Raw genomic sequence first — 6,568 nt, 5'->3', positions numbered from 1 at the left:
CGGGAAAGATAAATGACATGGAATGTAAAGTTGCAGAATCTTAAATGGGGAGTTGGGGAGATGAGCATGAAAGTAAATAACAGAAAGTAAAGAGAATGGGTAAGATCAAATATGGGAAATTCATTAGGCTTAGAAGATGTTGCATTCTCCGGATCAAGTTCATCTTCATCTCTTCCTCAATCAATGAATTCATTGATCTCCTTGGCAATCTTAGGTGATTGGATCCCAATTCCTTGGCAACCCAATCTCTCTAAGCTTGAACAATTGCCCAATTTCTTGATTTAATTGCTCATGGGAAGAGATGAAGTATGGTCACTGATTATACCATATGTATTTCCAAATCAAAGTGTTGGTAGGATTATATGTCACTATATCCATCCAAATCCCAATTCGGTCCAACATGAGAAAGCATTTCTAGCATGATCTCCTCATTCCTCTTCCAAGGCTCAGAGGAGATCCAATTATGGAGAGTCTCTTTTCCAAGATAACTAACCAATTAGTTGAAGACCGAAAGCTTTCTAGTAAAATCAAGAGAAAAGAAAGAAGAAGAAGAATGAAAACTATAATTGATCCATCAAATTACAACAGAGATCCCTAATCCAATGAAAAGGAGTTTAGTTGTTCATAGCTCTAGGAATGGAAAACAAGAAAGAAAAGTGCATTCTAAAAATAAACTATAAATTGCAGGCAAAGTAAAATATACAGAGTGTAGCTTCCAATAAGGCCAACCTCCTTTCTAGTTCAAAATTACCCTTATATATACTACTATTCTGATCTTCTAGTTAGCTCTTCAAGTCTTAGATATGGGCATTTGATCTTTAGTTGAAGCAGTTACAGTCTTCAGTGGGCTCAGCTTCGCTTGCAGAAAAAGAGTGAGTCAGGCATGGTATGCAGTTAGTCAGGACGTTAGTGGCGTTAACGTTAAGTGTAAATTCTGGTTCGAAGACGTTAGTGACATTAACTTTGTCACTAACGTCCCAACCCAATTGAGCTACGTTAACCCCAACATTAGTGGCACTAACGTGACCACTAACGTAGCCTTTCTATCCTTCGCTAGCGTTATTGGCACTAACTTTGCCAATAACGCTACATTCTTGCCATTTTCCCACGTTAGTGGTCCACGTTAGTGTAACTAACGTGGACCACTAATGTGGGCATGCCATGACACGAAGGCATTAGTGACACTAACTTTGTCACTAACGTTACGAAATTCCTTCTCTTCCACGTTAGTGCTCACGTTAATGGCGTTAACGTGGCTACTAACGTGGGTGTATTTTCCCATCTCCAACATTAGTGACATAGTTAGTGTCACTAACATTGGCATCTCATTCCTTGCTCCACGTTACCCTTCACATTAGTGGCATTAATGTGGCCATTAACGTAGATAATCTTGGTCTGGTCCAACGTTAGTGACAAAGTTAGTGTCACTAACATTGGCGATTTCCTCTTTGGTCCACGGTAGAGTTCACGTTAATAGCACTAACGTGGCCCTTAACGTGGTTATGTGTGGCCTTTGCAACGTTAGTAGTGTTAACTTTACCACTAATGTTGGAGCTTCCTCTTCCTTCCACATTAGTTCCTATGTTGGTGTTCCTTGCTCCCTTTCCACGTTAGTGGTCACGTTAGTGATACTAACGTGGCTACTAACGTGGTTCTTCTATGCTTCCTTTGTCCTGAAATCAAACAAACATGGTGCATCAAAGCTTTATTTTAGGTCAAGAGATCTTGCATTATATAAATTGGCATTCAACTCATGCATTATTCTCATGAAATCATGTAAAATTCACAATGTTTACTTGAATCAAGGTGTAAGTGTACATTCACCCAAAACCTGCTTATTTCCTAAGAAAATGCATGAAACTTCCTAAAAATAGTAAAGAAAAGGCTAGTGAAACTGGCTAAGATGTCATGGCATCAGTGGAGCTTGGTAGATACAGTAGGCATCAGCCCTCAAGTCTGTGAGCACCGTATATTCTTAGAAGAGGGAGAAAGGCATGTCCGTCAACCTCAGAGGCAGCTGAATCCCACCATTCTAGAGGTGGTCAAGAAGGAAGTAACCAGACTGCTTGAAGCTGATCATCTATCCAATCTCGGATAGTGAATGGGTCAGCCCAGTACAGGTGGTTCCAAAGAAATCAGGAGTCACAATAGTAATGAATGAGCATGGAGAGCTCATTGCAACTAGAGTGTAGAACACCTGGAGGGTATGCTTGATCACTATCCCTCTGAATAAGATTTTTACTCAGCTCCTTCAATTTCAGCTAGAAAATACCTGAAATCACAGAGAAACACACAAACTCAAAGTAAAGTCCAGAAATATGAATTTTGCCTAAAAACTAATAAAAATATACTAAAAACTAACTAAAACATACTAAAATCTATATGAAATTATCCCAAAAAGTGTATAAAATATCCGCTCATCAAGGCTCATGCCAGGCAAGTTGGAATCAGGATGGGAAGGTCCCTACAGAGTAGAAAAGGCAGAGCTATACGAAGTCTTTCACGTGAGTCATCCTTCAAGCTCCAATTTCATCAAAGTCAATGGACATCACCTGAAGCTGTATCATGGTGAGAAGATGAAGGACAACAAGGAGTTAAGGATCTTCCTTTTGGAGGGTCCACCAACAGCAGAAGATTGAGCTTGTAGACCGTCCAACTTAAGGACGTAAAAGCAAAGTGCTAGGTGGGAGACAACCCACCATGGTATGATCGTTCCTCTTCATTCATCATTCCATTTTATTCTATTTTTCCTAGTGTTTATTCATAATTTCTGCATATTCATCTGCATTCTGTATAAAGAAAGGGTATTCGACGCGCCAGCGCCGCTAACGCGTACGCGTCAAGCATAAATTCACAACAGTAAGGAAGTAATCAGAGAGTTGGGCAGGAGTGGTGTTGGAACTGTGCTTTGCGCACCAGCAAGCCCACACGTACGCGTACCTGACGCGTGCGCGTCGCTTGCGTTGTTCGCCATCTACGCATAAGCGTGACCCTGGAAATCGGCATAAATGGGTGTTCTACCCGAAAGTTGTGCTGGCTTGGGGCTGGAATTGTGCTAGGAGCGCAATTTTCATCATGCGTACGCGTCCCTGACGCGTGCGCGTCCTCTTCACTTTTTCCCCATCCACGCGTGTGCGTCCCTGACGCACACGCGTCGTTTGCCTTTTTAGCCCTCATGCGTATCAACCCGAGAGTTATGCGTGCGCAGGGCTGCCTACGCGCGATTCGCACAAACTGAGAGCACGCGGACGCGTCCCAAACGCTTACGCGTCACTTGAACTTTATGCAACCCACGTGTACGCATGCTGTACGCGTACGCGTCGCTTGCGACACACAATTACAACAGCACGCCGCCTAGATTTCTTATCCTTTCTCCCCCATTCCTAATTTCTTCCTTCTTTCTTCTTCTCTATTCTTCTTCTTCTTCTATCTTTTCCATCTTCTTGTTCTTCTCCTCTTACTTCTTTCCCACTCACATCCTTCATTTTCTCTCTCTTTTCATCTTCTTCTCAAGGTTCTTTCTTCCTACCTTCTTTCTTTCCTTTTTTCTATTTATCTCTTCTTTTTGTATTCTTTTAATTGGTGTTAGAAATTTAAATGGGTGATTCTTTTCTTCTATATTTTGCTTGTGGATATATTAGGGAGTGATTTGAAAATTAATATTAATTTTTGGATTGCATGCATGTTTGGATTCCATACTTTCCCTAACATATTTTACATGCATACCAAGTGTTTGTGAAAAAGCCCTTATGGCATTGTGAATTCTTCATTATTCTATTCTTCTACTCTACTGCCTGTTTTTCACAAAATCCTTGCAATCTTTTATTGATTAAATATAATTATCAATACAAACATGATTGCTAGTTTGTTACATTTGATAATCAAATTGAGCTATTAATGCTTGATCTATGCTACTCGTGCCTTTCCCGGCATGCTAATAAACATCTTGCATCTAATTGTCTTAATTTATCATGCTATATTTCCATTGATGTCCTAATTACATGGAGTCGCGACCATGTGTTTACGACATTCTTCTTTACCTTGGCATTGATTATCACTTGTATTTTCCTCCTCCCAGTTCTAGCTATTTGATTTCATGTTCCTTTCTTTTCTCCCTTTTCATGATGGCCACCAGGAAGGGTAAAGAGAAAGCCTCTAACAAACCCCCAGTGAGAAAAGGAACGAAAAGAGCACCAGCTGCGGAACCATCCTCAAAACCAGTCAAGCCCTCCACAAAGCGGGTCAAGAGGATCTTCAAGGTCGATGAAATTGAGAAAGCCTTTCCAGCAAGGGACACTGCGCGGTTCACTAACCGCTACTGTGAGCAGATGTTCCCCATCCTGGCTGAGAGGAACTACAACAATGAGCACCTACTCATCCTCCCTACCCACATCGTTGATCTTGTAGAGCCCCGCATTGAGCGCAGACAATGGGATTCATACGAAGGCAGCTGATGAGCGGATAATTTATACACTTTTTGGCATTGTTTTTAGTATGTTTTTAGTATGATCTAGTTAGTTTTTAGTATATTTTTATTAGTTTTTAGTTAAAATTCACTTTTCTGGACTTTACTATGAGTTTGTGTGTTTTTCTGTGATTTCAGGTATTTTCTGGCTGAAATTGAGGGACCTGAGCAAAAATCTGATCCAGAGACTCAAAAGGACTGCAGATGCTATTGGATTCTGACCTCCCTGCACTCGAAGTGGATTTTCTGGAGCTACAGACGCCCAATTGGCGCGCTCTCAACGGCGTTGGAAAGTAGATATCCTGGGCTTTCCAGCAATATATAATAGTCCATACTTTGCCCAAGATTTGATGGCCCAAACTGGCGTTCAAAGTCACCTCAAGAAATCCCAGCGTTAAACGCTGGAACTGGCACCCAAATGGGAGTTAAACGCCCAAACTGGCACCAAAGCTGGCGTTTAACTCCAAGAAGAGTCTCTACACGATAAATGCTTCATTGCTCAGCCCAAGCACACACCAAGTGGGCCCGGAAGTGGATTTTTATGTCATTTACTCATTTCTGTACACCTTAGGCTACTAATTTTCTATAAGTAGGACCTTTTACTATTGTATTAAAAATCTTCGGATCTTTGGAACCTTTTTCTTTAGATCTTTTGATCACTTTGGGAGGCTGGCCATTCGGCCATGCCTAGACCCTGTTCTTATGTATTTTCAACGGTGGAGTTTCTACACACCATAGATTAAGGTGTGGAGCTCTGCTGTACCTCGAGTATTAATGCAATTACTATTGTTCTTCCATTCAATTCCGCTTGTTCTTTATCCAAGATATCACTTGTTCTTCATAATGATGAAGGTGATGATTGACGCCCATCACCATTCTCACTCATGAACAAGGTGACTGACAACCATTCTTGTTCTACAAGCATCTGAGGCTTAGTGAATATCTCTTGGATTCTTTAAAAGGAATCTTCGTGGTATAGGCAGGACTTGATGGCAGCATTCAAGAGAATCCGGAAGGTCTAACCTTGTCTGTGGTATTCTGAGTAGGATTCAATGATTGAATGACTGTGACGTGCTTCAAACTCCTAGCAGGCTAGGGCGTTAGTGACAGACGCAAAAGTATCGATGGATATTATTCCGGCCTGACCGAGAACCGACAGCTGAATTCCGCTATGCCGTGACAGGACATATGCAATCGCTTTCACTGAGAGGATGGGAGGTAGCCATTGACAACGGTGAAACCCTACACGAGCTTGCCATGGAAAGGAGTAAGAAGGATTGGATGAAGGCAGTAGGAAAGCAGAGAGACGGAAGGGAAGGCATCTTCATACGCTTGTCTGAAGCTTTTACACCAATGATATACATAAGTATCACTATCCTTATCTTTATATTATTTTCGTTCATCATCATATACAATTGAGTTTGCCTGACTAAGATTTACAAGATGACCATAGCTTGCTTCAATGCTAACAATCTCCGTGGGATCGACCCTTACTCACGTAAGGTATTACTTGGACGACCCAGTGCACTTGCTGGTTAGTTGTGCGAAGTTGTGTAATGCCATGGTATTGAGCCACCAAGTTTTTGGAGCCATTACCGGGGATTATGAGAGTTGTGAAAAAGTATTGTTCACAATTTCGCGCACCAGCAGCCACAGCAGGTCAACCTCTCATGGGTAGTTGAATTCTATTCCAATTTTCACATGCCAACCCTGCAGTCTGTCTATGTTCTTCAGAAGCAAATCCCTATATCTGAAGGGGCCATTCAGTGAGCTTTAGATCTCTCCCCTGCTCTAGAAGGATTGGACGCATACCAAGAAGCCTTTGCCAAGCACCAGACATACCAATTTGACTGGGACAATGTCCTCAGAGTTATAGCACAACCTGGCAGCAGATGGATCTATGGATACCATCGATCCCGACCTAAGGGCCTATTGGCTTCAACACTTACCTTGGAGGCTCGAGTGTGGGCACAAATCATGTCCCACTATGTCTTTTCGAGCACTCACGAGTCCTCCTTCACTGTGGACATGGCTGTTCTCATCTGGTGCATCCTTATAGACCAGCAGCTTAACTTACCGAGACACCTCCGGTAAGCCATGGGA

The sequence above is a fragment of the Arachis stenosperma genome, chromosome 5, assembly GCF_014773155.1.
Source record: "Arachis stenosperma cultivar V10309 chromosome 5, arast.V10309.gnm1.PFL2, whole genome shotgun sequence".
In the NCBI taxonomy this organism is placed as follows: domain Eukaryota; kingdom Viridiplantae; phylum Streptophyta; class Magnoliopsida; order Fabales; family Fabaceae; genus Arachis; species Arachis stenosperma.
This window is presented reverse-complemented; position numbering follows the sequence as displayed.